Raw genomic sequence first — 14,100 nt, 5'->3', positions numbered from 1 at the left:
TTCCCTGCAGATGCCAATTCTGTATGTCTGCTGGAGTTACAAGTTGCCTGGCTTTATCCTTAACTTCCTCTATGGATTCTGTGGCGATTACACCCAGAATTCTTTGTTCGGGAATGATTGGTACAGGTTTAGGGTTGATCAAGTGTTCTTCCACTCCCATCCGAGAAAGGGCATCAGCTTTACCATTTTTTGTACCAGGTCGATAGGTAATTATGAAGTCAAACTCGGCAAAGAATAATGCCCAACGGAGTTGTCTAGAGGATTGGGCTTTTGCGGTTTTCAAATATTGCAGGTTTCGGTGATCCGTAATCACAGTAACGGTGTGTCGGGCCCCCAGCAGATAATGCCGCCAAGCCTTAAAGGCAGACTTGATAGCCAGAAGTTCCTTGTCAGTAATCGTGTAATTGATTTCAGGAGGCGAGAATTTGCGGGACCAAAATGCCACGGGATGCAACTGATTGGTTACCGGGTCCTTTTGTGATAGAACTGCCCCCATGGCAAGGCTTGAAGCATCGGTTTCCACGATGTAGGGAAGTTCGGGGCGAGGGTGTTTTAAGATTGGCGCAGAGATAAATTTAGTCTTCAAATCCTGGAAAGCTTGTTCCGCCTCGGTAGACCATTCAAAACGTTTGTTTTTCTTTAACAAGGCAGTGATGGGCTGGACTATTCGAGAGAATTCGGGGATAAACCTGCGGTAAAAGTTAGCGAAGCCTAACATGCTTTGCACACCTTTTACGGAGGATGGTGATGGCCATTTGAGAACTGCATCGACCTTCTTTGAATCCATACGCACTCCGCCTGGTGATAATATGAATCCCAAGAATTCAACTTCAGTCACGTTGAAAACACATTTTTCCAACTTAGCGAAACGTTTGTGTTGACGCAATCTTTCGAGGACCATTTTCACGTGTTTCCGATGTTCAGATTCCGATGAAGAATAAACGAGGATGTCGTCAATGTAAACAACAACACACACATCTATGAGCTCTCTGAGGACATCGTTCATAAAATATTGAAAGGCGGCCGGGGCATTACAAAGTCCGAAGGGCATGACCTGATATTCAAATAGCCCATACTTGGTGCGGAAGGCCGTCTTCCATTCATCGCCCTCTTTTACTCGTACCAAGTGGTAAGCTCCTCTAAGATCCAGCTTTGTATATATGCATGCTTTTCTGACTTGGTCCAGGAGTTCAGGGATCAAAGGTAACGGATATCTATTCTTAACGATGATCTGGTTCAGGGAACGATAATCTATACAAGTTCTAAGGTCTCCTTCCTTTTTTGGAACGAAGAACAAAGCTGAAGAAGCAGGTGACTTGGAAGGACGAATAAACCCATTTGCCAGGTATTGATCCAGGTATTGTCGAAGGTGAAGGTTCTCAGGCTCGGTGAGGGCATAAATTCTACTACAAGGAGGAGTAGATCCAGGTATCAGGTCGATCTGGCAGTCATAAGACCTATGAGGAGGTAGAGAGTTAGCCTGATCCTTCCGGAAAACATCTTGGTATTCTAGGTATTCGGGAGGTAACTGGGGAGTCTCTGAAGAAATTGCTGCCAGTGCAACACCAGGTGGAGGGTGACAAGTAGAGACACATTCTGGAAACTGGACCGTTCTTGCTCGCCAATCGATCAGAGGATTGTGTTTCTCTAACCAAGGTATTCCTAGAATAATCTGAAACTGAGGGGCCTTGATCACATCGAACACGATCTTCTCATGGTGTCCATCTTGACTTACTAGCGTCACTTCTTGAGTGGTATGCGTTACTGGCCCGGAGGCTATCTCCGTACCATCCACCGTAGTAATGACGTCCTTTACAGCCTTGGGACAAAGAGTTAGATTCATCCTCAAAACCATTTCATGATCCACATAATTGCGGATGGCACCGCTGTCGACGTAAGCTTCAATTGCATGTAATCGATCCGGATTATCAGGGCTAATGAGGACCATAGGTATCACGAAATGCGAGGTCACAGAACTGGTTTTCACGCTCGGCAAGAGGACCTCTATTCTTGTCGGGCGAGGTCGTTTCCCTGCTCAGAGTTTGTAACTTTGGTAACTGCAGCTCCTACTGCCTTCTTGCCAGGTTTCACCGGACAGTCTCGAAGAAAGTGCCCTGAGTTTCCGCAATAGAGGCATAATTGCAACTGTTTTCTCCTTTCCCGCTCCTTTTGTGTTAGAGGACCTTTCAGACCCCCTTTTTGCATGGGTTCCCCGGAGTCTACTCCTTTGGAAGGAGTTGGCGGTTTGGAAAATACTCGAGCATCAAACTTGGAACGATCGGCCTTCCTGTTCTGCAGTCTGTGATCTATTTGAACGACTAAGTCTATATAGTCCGAACAATCTTGTGGGGGATTCACTACTTGGGCTAACACATCTTTGAGCTCTCCGCGTAGACCTCTATAAAACAGCGTAATCCTTTTGTCCTCAGGCCAGTGAGTTTCCACTATCAGTCTGTTGAAAGACGCAATATAAGCCAAAAGGTCTTGATTACCTTGTCGCAACGAAAGAAGCTCATTGTCCAAGGCCTGCCCCTGTGAATGTCTTGCGAACAGTTTTTCCATACTGAGCTGAAAAGCTTGAAAATCATGGAGGACCGGATCATCTTGATTTACTAGAGGGATCGACCAGTCTGCCGAATTGCCACTAAGGTACGAAAGCACGAAAGCTACTTTAGCTTGGTCAGTTGGAAAGGCTGCTGGCCGGCATAAGAAATGCAACCGGCACTGATTGATAAATACTGCAAACCTCTTTGGGTCACCAGAAAATCGTTCGGGCGGAGCCAGAGGTACATTCCCAGGTAGGTTGATCTGCACTGGATTCATAGAGGATGTAGAAGGAAGATTTCCCCCAGATGCGGGTAACGGGGTCTGTCCGGCTTGTGACTGTAGCAATTGTCTAGCGAGATCATCTGTTCGCTCCTTGGAAATAATCAGTTCCCTTCTTAGAGCGTTCGTTTCCTGACGGGCTGCATGCACTTCTGCCCTTAGTTCCCCAAGTAACTGGGCTAGCTGGTCGGTATCCGAGGTTTCCATAGCGCCTGGACAGGAGTTTTGTGGTAGGCTTTGCGTTCTGTAACGCTCACCTGATTCCCGTAGAGGCGCCGGTCTTGACTGGGCGTATACCGTATCTTCAAAGGTGATGTGTAACACACGGCTGGCTCTTTGGGCTGGACCTCTGTGCACTGTATGTCTGGCTCGAAGGGTAAGATGTCTGCAGATAGAAAATGTGGGATTAATGAACTGGGTTATTGAATGTCTCTCTCTTCTTCCCTTTCTCTTCTCCTGTAGAACCCCAAAGGTTAACGCTCTCACCTTAGGTAAGTGAACGCCGTGCTCTCCATCTGCCTCGAGGCAGGGTGCTGTAACCAGTTTCTTCACTGGATAAGGGGAGCAGGCCTCTTGACTTCAGAGGACTGCTGTCCGTCGTTTACTGCACGAACGGTAAGTTTCGAGTAATTCTAATGTCTTTAAAGTCTTTAGTAATGATGTCTCTTGTTTTGCAGGGTTCCGGCGATGGCGGATGGCGGGCTGAAGTGAGTTGAAGATGGAGCCCGTGTGATGAATAGAAGTGCCTGCTTCACGATGCGCTCTAACTGTCTTTTTATTTTGCAGGTACAAGTTAGGGGCGGCTGCAGGGTGCCGGAATACCCACTGGGTTAGATGTGGAAAGGAGTAATGGCACGTGAGTATTAAAGTTCCCCAATGTCTTTAAACGCACCTTGTTTTGTCTTTCAGATGCGGGATGCAGCGCCGAAGGCCTCCGGAGCGTGCGAAGAGTTGGTAAGCTTTTGTCTTTCAGATGCCGGAATGCAGTGTGAAGACCTCCGGAGCGCACGAAGAGTAGGTAAGCCTTTGTCTTTCAGATGCCGGAATGCAGCGCGAGGCGTTGTTGACAGCCGATGGACCAGGTAAGTGAAGAGCTGTCACTGAAGACCGTAATGCTAACCTGTTCTTTCTTGTCTTTATAGGTGTTGCTGAAGACTGGATTCAGAATGGTAAGCCTTTTTCCTTAGGCCCAGGATCAGATGCAGAAGACACGATGAGCGTTCTGCTGCTGAGGATGCAGAATAACGCAAAGCAAGATTCATCCATCGGGTGTGGTTTAAATAGCCTCCTGTAGTGCTTAGGTGTCTCCTTCCACAGCCACGCCTAAGAAAAGAGTTTCTGCTTTCCAGAAGAGTTCCAGTGTTCTGAATCTAGGGAGTGGCTCCTGCCCCACCCAACAGGAAAAGTAGTTCCAAACAGAAGAGGATCAGAGACTCAACTGGCAGGCAAGTAAGCAGCATGGTCTGCTGCAGGTAAGTCCACCCAAGCATTATGAGCCCGGCGCTTCCAGCGCTGGGACTGGGCATATTTATGAGCCTGGTGCCACTGGTGCCAGGACTGGGTCCAAAAGGTCCCAATTGGGACTGGTTGGCACTCGGAACCTGGGTTATGGATCTGCTTCCAAGGGAGTTGGGAAAACCCTGACCTTTTGTAAGCAGAGATCATGACACATGGCACAAACAGGGCCATCTTTGTGTAGTAGTTCACCACAACCCAGATGGTGTTATAACCCTGTACAACGGGAAGCTCTGCTATAAAGTCCATCGATAACATTGTCCATGGTTGTTTAGGTAATGCAAAGGGTTGGAGTAAACCCATAGGTTTAGAAAACAAAGACTTACATTGAGCACAGATAGCGCAGGTACGAATGTATTCCTGCACATCCTTGTGCATATGAGGCCACCAGCACCATCATTCCAAGAGATCAGGTGTTTTCCTTATTTCTGGATGCGCAGCGTAGAGTCATGACACCATGGCCGTATGACACGTTTTGGAATCTGGTATAAATATGCGTCCTCTAATATAGGGCAGCATGTTGACAACATCCAGATTGTATTCCAAGATCTCTGGAGGGTTCTCGGCCACCCATGCCTGTAGGGCTGATTGCAACGATGGTTGTGTGGTACAACCACCAACAAACTGAGTTGGCAGCAGGTGAGACTCGTCCCCCTTGGGTACAGGAACAGAACCCTGCAAACGTGAAATAGCGTCGGCTTTGGAATGTAACCGTCCCGGCCGATACAAGATTACAAAATCAAACATAGAGAAAAACTCATGCCATGTAGCGTGTCTAGAGGGTGAACATTTTACTGATCTCATGGCCAGAAGGTTGTGCTGATCAGTATACACTTGAACTTGATGTGCCGCTCCCAGCAAATGATGCCTCCACTCTTTAAAGGCGTCTCTTATAGCCAATAATTCCCTTTCCATGGTTGTATAATTGCGTTCGTAAGCCGTGAGTTTTCTTGAATAGAACGCAACCGGGTGGAGAACGCCGGTGTCGCCACAAATCTGTGATAGTATGGCACCTATTGCAATTCCGGAAGCGTCAGCTTCTACGTGGACCTGTGCGGTTGGATCCGGGTATTGAAGCTCCGGGGCCATGGTAAATGCGGCCTTTAAGGAGTTAAAGGCCTGTTGGGCTTCGGTAGATCATACAAACTTTTGTTTGGTACTAGTCAAGGCCGTGAGCGGGGCGACCATTCCAGAAAAAGTCCTGATAAAACACCGGGAAAAGTTTGCGAATCCTAGGAAGGACTGCAATGCCTTGATGTTCTCAGGGAAGGTTCAATCCCGAACGGCCTTGACTTTTGCTTGATTCATGCGTACTCCACTGCTAGTAAGTTCGTAGCCCAGGAATTCCACTTCAGATACGCGAAAAACGTATTTCTCCAGTTTGGCGAAAAGATGATTGTCTCTCAAACGCTGCAAGACGGATGACACATGGGTGACGTGTTGCTGATAGGATGTAGAGTATATTAGTATGTCGTCCAGATAAACAACCATAAACCTATCGATCATGTCCTGAAAAATGTCGTTTATGAAATTCTGGAATGTAGCGGGGGCGTTGCATAGCCCAAAGGGCATGACACAATACTCATACAACCCAAACTGCGTTTTAAATGCGGTTTTCTATTCGTCGCCTTCTCTTACTCTGACCAGATTATAGGCTCCTCGAAGGTCTAGTTTAGTGAAGATTACAGAAGAGCCCAGTTTATCCAGGAGGGTGTTGATCAGTGGCAAGGGATACTGATTACGTATCGTCACAGCATTCAAGGCTCTGTAATCGATAAAAGGCCTTAAGTCCCCTTCCTTCTTAGGGATGAAGAACAAGGGAGAAGCTGCGGGAGACCGAGAAGGACAAATGAACCCAGTCTTCAGGGCATTGTCAATGTGATCCCGGAGAACCTGGGTTTCCTTTTGCGTAAGAGAATACATACGACCATTCGGGACGGTTGCCCCGGGAATCAGGTCAATGGGACAATCGACCGGCCGATGCAGAGATAGTTGATCAGCCAAGCCCTTGTCAAACACGTCGCTGAACTCCTGGTATTCCCTTGGTATAGCTGCCGAACAATGGAGCAGATTACAGGAGCAGACTTCAAAAGAGGCCGACAAGGACTGGAAGCGTTCCCGCAGCTAAAGTCCAGACAATGTGCTTTGCAATAATCGGAGAGAAAACAGACCTCTTGTCTTTGACAGTCGACTGCTGGATTATGAAGGGTGAGCCATGGCAGCCCCAGAATAATCCTGAACTGTGGTGCTGCAATCAAGTCGAAAGCAATAGTTTCTGAATGGCCGCTTTCAGTAACCATCAAGATGTCAGAAGTGCGCTCAGTGACCAGCCCTGAAACCAGGGTGGTACCGTCCACGGCATTAACCAGTTATGGTCTTTCCTTAGAACATATGGGAATGTTAGATTCCTGGGCATACGTGATATCCATATAATTACCTGTAACACCGGAATCTAAAATAGCAGAAGTCTTCCAAGGCAACCCGTGGGAGAGTGTGATCATAACAGTGAGCTTAAAAGGTGAACAGCCACCCTTCGAGCAGGGATCCTGATGCAAGGGACTCGGCAGATGAACCCCATCTACTGCAGAGTCTTGGAGATTCCCATTTTCTTGGTGGGCTTCTTGGGGCATGACCGTATGAAATGTTCTCACGAGCCACAATAGAAACAAAGATTGTTGGCTGTTCTGTTTTCTTGCTCTGAAGGCGTAAGGGGTCCTCGTACTGCAACTATCTGCATAGGTTCAGCCCCCTGACTGATTGGTTCTGGTCGGGGTAAAGACTGGACTTGAGACTGGACTGCTGGTTTTTTTTCCCCCTTTCTTTTGGCCCTTCTGGCATCTATCTGGAGTACTAAATCCAATAACGCCGGAAAATGTGTTGGAACCACAGGAGCGGTGGTCAATGTATCCTTTAATGAATCAGACAACCCTTTGTAAAAAACTGAGGCTCTCTTGTCTTCAGGCCAGTTAGTCTCAGCCACCAACTGGTTGAACCTGTCCAGATATGTCAGAAGGACGGTGTCCCCCTGTTTTAAGTTTAACAACTCCAGATCCGTGGCTTGCGTTTTGTAGCGTGTGTCGAAGACTCTACCCATGGCATTGATAAGGGCATCGCAGTCGTAGAGCATGTAGCAGTTTTCCTTCAATAGAGGATTTGCCAGGCTGCTGCTCTTCCCCCAAGATAAGACAACACAAAGGCTGCTTTTGTGGTAGAATCGGGGAACAAAGCCAGACGGTAAAGAAAATGTAAATGACACTGGTTAATGAAGGTCCGATACTGTTTCGGGTCCCCATGGAACCTCTCTGGAGCAGCTAGAGGAAACTGGGCGGACATAAGCACTGGTACCAGATTCTGGCGAGGGTTTGGGACAACAGAGCCTGAAGCCAATGAGGATGCTCTGGCTTTGGCTCCCATCGGGCGTGATGCAGACTGCATTTCGTCTATACACCGGTGTGTGACTTGGTGTGCTGCCGTCATGTCGGCACGCAACTCCGAAACCAGGCATACTAGATTTTCCAGGGCGTCTGATGTCTCCCGTTTGAATTTAGGCTTCTGATACTGGCACAACCCATTTCACGGGAAGCGTACCACGTGGTGAGGGACGAGATCTAAGAAGCTGTAGCAGTAGCCGAGGAATTCTTCCTACCATTGTACCTCTCTGCTGTTCAACTAGACAGACAGAAAGATCCAGCAGTCAGAAGAGGAGACACGCCCAGGATTCTGCGGATGTAGAAACAGGAGAAAATAAACAGGTCAAAAACCTTTAATGCATAGGATGAACCCTCCCCCTCTCTTTTTGTAAAGGAGCCCACCTGGAGATATTCTGAAGAATGGTACAATCTGGGAGGTGTTAATGGTTCCCAAAATCCCCAGTCTCCGTACAAGATCTAAAGAAAGCAACTAAAGATATAAACGTTGCCAAAAATAACAAGAGACTGTACTAGAAAAGAAAAATGACAAAACCAGCTTTCACAATACCTGAATGAAGAAAGGATACTTGTGACCATAGTAGATGGGTGTTTCTGTAGGCAGGCAGTTTGTGATGTTTGGCAGCCTTCCCAGAATCTATTCCCGACGGCACAAGTACGCCTAATTCCAGATGAGCACAGTGAAGTCCTATCCCTCCGGCACGAGGACGCCTAAGGGTAGCACCTGGCAGCAAAGCGTCCCTAGTCCTGATGCCAATAGAGCGTATACACAAGAGTTCGTAAGCTAAATGGCGTCTGGTCCAAAAGCAGAAAATGAGAGTCAAAAGGGAATTCCGTAATACAATCTGGGTCCTGGTAACGTGCGGGCAGTACAGGGCACAAACGTAAGGAAAAAGAACTCTGTTGTGCTGTCTGAGATCCGGTAACGTGCGGGCAGTTCAGGGTAACAGCAGGAGGCAAAGACTATCCGGTAGAGTTCCGAGACCTGTCAGCGGGAGTTCCAGCAGCAAGAGAAGAAAACGAAATACAGGACAGGATACGTGGAGCAGAAAGGGCTAAACAAGGAGAAGAGGAATTACAAAAACAAAACGGGACTGAGGCAGTGTCAGACTACTAAATCGAGGTTCACAAGCGCTAGGAAGACAAAGCGGGTCAAAACTTCAATTAGAAGCGCCGCCTACAGAAAGAAGGTGCGTTTTAAGCAGTTTGTGTGTACGTCTCCATACGTTACGGTGAACAGCTGTGACACTGCTTCCAGGTGATCGCCGTACGTGGAGAGGCACAAACCGTTGCCATGGCAACCTGTAGCTTGACAGGAACGGCAAACAGCGTATAAAAACAGAGCGAGTGTGATTACGGATTGGATGCCTTGCACTTTCCCTACTTCGTATATGAACAGAACAGGACTGATTCCTGACACATTCATATAAACGTACAGTTTTTCAAACTTTTATCATTTCAGTTCTAACGTTACAATTTTTACCCTAATGCAGAATACAATGCAAAATGCTTGAGTTCAACATTACAATCAGTAGGTTTTGCACAGTGATCTATGATCGAGTACACTTGCCATCAATCAGCAATCAGGTGAAATTCGAAATGTCTATTTTGACTAAATGACGTACACTGTTTACGAGGGTATGTATGTAAGCGATGTGTGCAATGAAAGAATTTGATTTCAAATACGCGTGATTTTTTTTAATGAATATTCTATTCAAGGGATGTATACAAGGTCGGAAATTAGAAGAGGAGGCACATGGATCAGAGGTGGCGGACCAGCTTGCTGGTGCGGTCGTTACAGTGAAGAACACGTTTTAACAGAAAATCAAGAAAACAAGGGCAATTTACAAACAATTTCGTTTACGAAAAGTGGTTTGGTCTGGTGTTGTCTTCATAACATGTTTTTTTTATATCTAAAGTGCTGTATACTGTATGTTGGATTCATATTGAACATGTTTTTACAACCCATCTCCTAGAGGCCCAGAAGGAAAAGAAGTATAAAGAAACAGACAACAAATGAAACCAAAAATGCTGCTTGCCAAACAGATTTCACCATGGAGCAACTGCTAATGCCATGGCCAGAAAATTAATTGAATGTTACCAACGAAGCAAGCAAAGTGTTTTTGGACAATTGGTACAACATGAGAACTCGACAAGACGAAGAAGAAGCTGAATACAAGGAAGATGCTTTTGAATTACTTAGTGACCACTTCACACAATCTACACACGCAAAAAAAGGGACACCCAATAAACAATCAAGATTGATGGTTTCTCCAATTCGTGTGCAAATAACACAAGCTGAAATAACAGACGCTGAAGCCTCAACGCAATTGACTGGGGAACTTGCCAAAGATCTCGACTTCAGTGTGTCCTGTTTGGCCGATATGTCCACCACAGTTGAGTCACAAACCACATTCATGCAGGACGTTAGTCTAATAAAGGAGCACAAATACATTGTATTCGACAGCTGCGTGGTAGAGATTATACTGACGCTGAAATGTGTCCATCCAGTGAGGGGGGGGGAGTATGCGGGCAGCCATTGGTGAATGTGACTCGTGTATCACAAGGCACTAAGCTGAAAATCCTGAAAATCCAAGCCACCTGGGCCCAGCTCCATGCTACATTTTCATGATCCACTCAACCGATGCTGGGCAAAGTGCCAGCTGGAAATGTGCTGTGTGCAGCAGCTTTACTTTTCAGTGGCTCTACTTTTAGTAAGTTGTCCAGTTTCTGTCAATTTGTGGGACTCCAGTTCCTTTCTAAAACGCAGTACTACAAATATCAAAGAGAATATTTATTCCCTGCTATTAGTGAAGCCTGGAAAATTGAACAAATGTCTATTGAAAGGATATTCTCTGGCAAACGGTTCAGACTAGCTGGCGATGGACAGTGTGACAGCCCCGGAATTTCAGCAAAGTACTGTACATACCACTTTCAGGACATGGAAACTAAAAGAATTGTGAGTTCTGTGATTGTGCAGGTGTGCCAATGTAAATTCTCAGTGGCGACAGAGAAATTGGGTTTTATACAGTCCCTGGAAGATCTCCAATCGAGGGGAATGCAAATAGACCTCATAGCCACCAACAGGCATGTTTCAATAGCCCAGGCCATGCGACAGCAGTTTCCAAACATTCACCATCAATTTGATGTATGGCACATTGACAAATCAATCCATAAAAAATCACAGCTCCAAAACTTGTGATGGGTCCGTGGAAATTTTACTTGAAAAATGGCACTCGTTGATGCACCACTGTTCCAACGTTCACTCATGGACAGAAAATCTACATTTTCACCAAAGTGCACATGGACCTTTATCGGAGGAACAGGAACGCAAGAATAAGTGGTTGGTTCTCTCTTCAACTCCACGCAAAGCTCTTGAGAAGGTTGTGTTTGATAAAACTCTTTGAAGAGAACTGAAGGGACAGAATTCTGTCACACCGGAGATTTAGATATGTTCCACAATATGTGCCTAAAGTATAGTCCCAAGAGATTGCATTTTCGGCGTAGACGGGATACAATATTGAACATTACTAGTGGTATTAGCGCCTAACGAGAACATAAGGAGACAACAATCGATAACTGCGGGAAACTTTGGTATGCTTCGTTACACAATGGCCATTGCAAAAAGAAGCACAAAATGGGTGATCAAGCCAATATACCAGGAAATGGAATTTGATTTTGTGAAAGATCTCACTTTGACTGTGTTGGACGTGCATACTCATAGAATCGCGCATGATTTTATTCCTAGGACACATACATTGCCACAAAACATTGCAAACGTGCCCTGTCCACTGAAAACAGACCTCGTGGAACAGTTCACTTCCCTGTTCAAATGAGTAGCAGCTATTTATATGTTCAACAATGTTTATACATAGTACATGACCAAAGGAAACCTATTTAACTTGCATTTCAAAGCTATTAAAAGTATAAATTGTCCAAATAAAGCATCCAAATTGTCTTTTCAAATGTATCCTCTTTGTCATTTTTTGTTGTTGCAATAAGTGCCTGTTAGATGATGCCATACAATGTAACTATGCTTTCACAGTTCTATTTTCGGCAAGCACTTGCGGGTCCTTAACTGATCGGGGGAGGGTCAGATGAATATCACCATGAAAGCAAATGTGGGGTTTGCAGTTGCCTTAGCAAGCACCTGTCCAAATAGCTAAATAAATACGCGTCCCACTACGGAATGAGACCTAGGATAGATAAACTTGGCATGCAAGAACTACTGACTGTAAGCAAAACAACGCATGAAAGGGGGCTGTTGGTGTGAAATGGGTACATTCTGACCTATATTTTTATGGGAGCACGTGTTAGGGGTATTTTCTATCGGATGCCTTATCAGAAGGGCTGGTCTTTGATTTGCGGCCTTTGGAGTCTTACGATTTCAAACACAGTGGGGATAGGTGTTAGTGTTACCAAAATACATGACCACTCCTGATTAGGTATATGGGAGGTGAATTTGAGGCAGTGCAGGGGTAGAGTCTGGGGATCTGATGCGTTCAAAGGGAACATGGGTCATGGGTTCAGGGGAACGCAGCATGGCAGGAGGGGGTTGGAGATGGCATGAGTCAGTCAGCAGAGACAAATTGTGCAAGGTTGGAGCAGGGCTTGGTCTGACATTCTCGTACAAGCACATTTTGTCAGGGCTACGTACATAAATTAATAGCTGCATTGCCGTGAGAACAGGAGATGGGCTGAGCTGACAGGTGGTGGGGGCTGGCTGTGCGTGGTGCTGGGAGAGTGAGCAGTTCGCCAGAGGGGCAGAGGGACTCTAAAAATAAGACATTTGGAAGTAAACCAAATGAGGTTCAAAACATACACATTAGCACAGCTTTAATACACTTTTATGAAAACATGGGTGATGCAAATAGGTACAGGAGGGGTGGAGGTGTCTCCCACCTTCGCTTAGACGTCATTTGACGAGTACGAGAATGGTTCAGGGGGGCGGGATATACCTTCTCTCCTCCAACATTTGTTAGTGCCCACAAAGTTCAGTGGAGATGGAAGGGCACTTGTATTTATGACTTGTGAGTGTCTCACGTTATCCGCAGAACACATTCCTCCTCGAAAACAGGGCGCACGCAGATGTGACAATGGAGAGGACACTAACTGGTACTGTTTTCATAAAATAAGTAAATCACTATACATTTTGCGCAACATTGGTGGATGCCAGGACACAATTTGTTTGCTTTTTGAAAATATTTCAAATGCCACGTTGGTCTGCAGGGCTAATCCCTCCCATGGGAGTGAATGTCACTGCGTTTGATTTTTGCTTGTGAACTGTGCACACCCACGCATCCTACACAGTATGTTTTTGATTTGTGGTTTACCTTCACCAACAGCAAACTTAGCATAGGCACTTCTAAGAAGGTTCGATAGTTTTTCGTCCTTTGAAGAAAGGGAGGATTCGGAATGGAATGAATGAAGTGGTGTGTGTAATACCGTCAAATATAATAAGGTTCACCTTTCCAAAATGGGACAAAAGAACATGTAATTTCATTTTATGAAAATTCCTCGATCTGAACGGACACTCTGCGTTACGTTTTACTGTAGATGAGTTTATAGACGATCGAGTCTAGGTTTCATTTGACCGGTATTGCTAGCTAACATTGTAATAGGTTGTTGTTTGTGGCATTTTGCACCGACACACAAAAACAACCTGTGTGTACTTGTCTTTGTCCCGGGAACATGGACAGTCCAGCACCAAAATGCATGTAGTCCACGTCTGGGTTCCACCAACGCCAAATTCTATGCCAATATTCCGTTAAAATGCCGTCTATGTGTTCTTCGAATTCATCCGTCAGCTTCCGCATCCGCATCCGCATCCCATTGCAAGCTAACCATACTCCATAGCACTAACCTCTCAAGCACATCGCAGACTCCAACTTTCCACAATGTTTTCTCTGTGTTTACATTGTTTCACATTTGTGCTCATCATTAGTTTTCACACAGTGCAGAATGAATGGGTGAACTGCTAAATTAGAATAAAGAACGGCTACTAAGACACATTTCTGTTATGTTTTCTACACAGCTACATCCTGCCATTCTGCGATTGTCATAGTTTCCAGATAACAATTGATGGCTTCTTCAGCCGGCTGTTGCAGATACACCTAAATGGCTGAATTTCGATTACGCTGTTGTGGGACGATCGCCCCGGGCCGATATGCCCTTTCGCAGTACCAGCAACAAGGAGCAACCTGACATCATTTACGGTGGTCTAGCAACAAGCTGATGCCGAAGCCTTACGATTCATGGCACGTCCAATGCGCCTGTCACGCCCTCTCACACAACCCATCTCTCACTTCCCCCCTCACACCTGTCTCTCTCA

The sequence above is a fragment of the Ambystoma mexicanum genome, chromosome 7p (genome assembly GCF_040938575.1).
Source record: "Ambystoma mexicanum isolate Mex_15411 chromosome 7p, UKY_AmexF1_1, whole genome shotgun sequence".
Lineage (NCBI taxonomy): Eukaryota > Metazoa > Chordata > Amphibia > Caudata > Ambystomatidae > Ambystoma > Ambystoma mexicanum.
Note: the sequence above shows the minus strand (reverse complement) of the source record.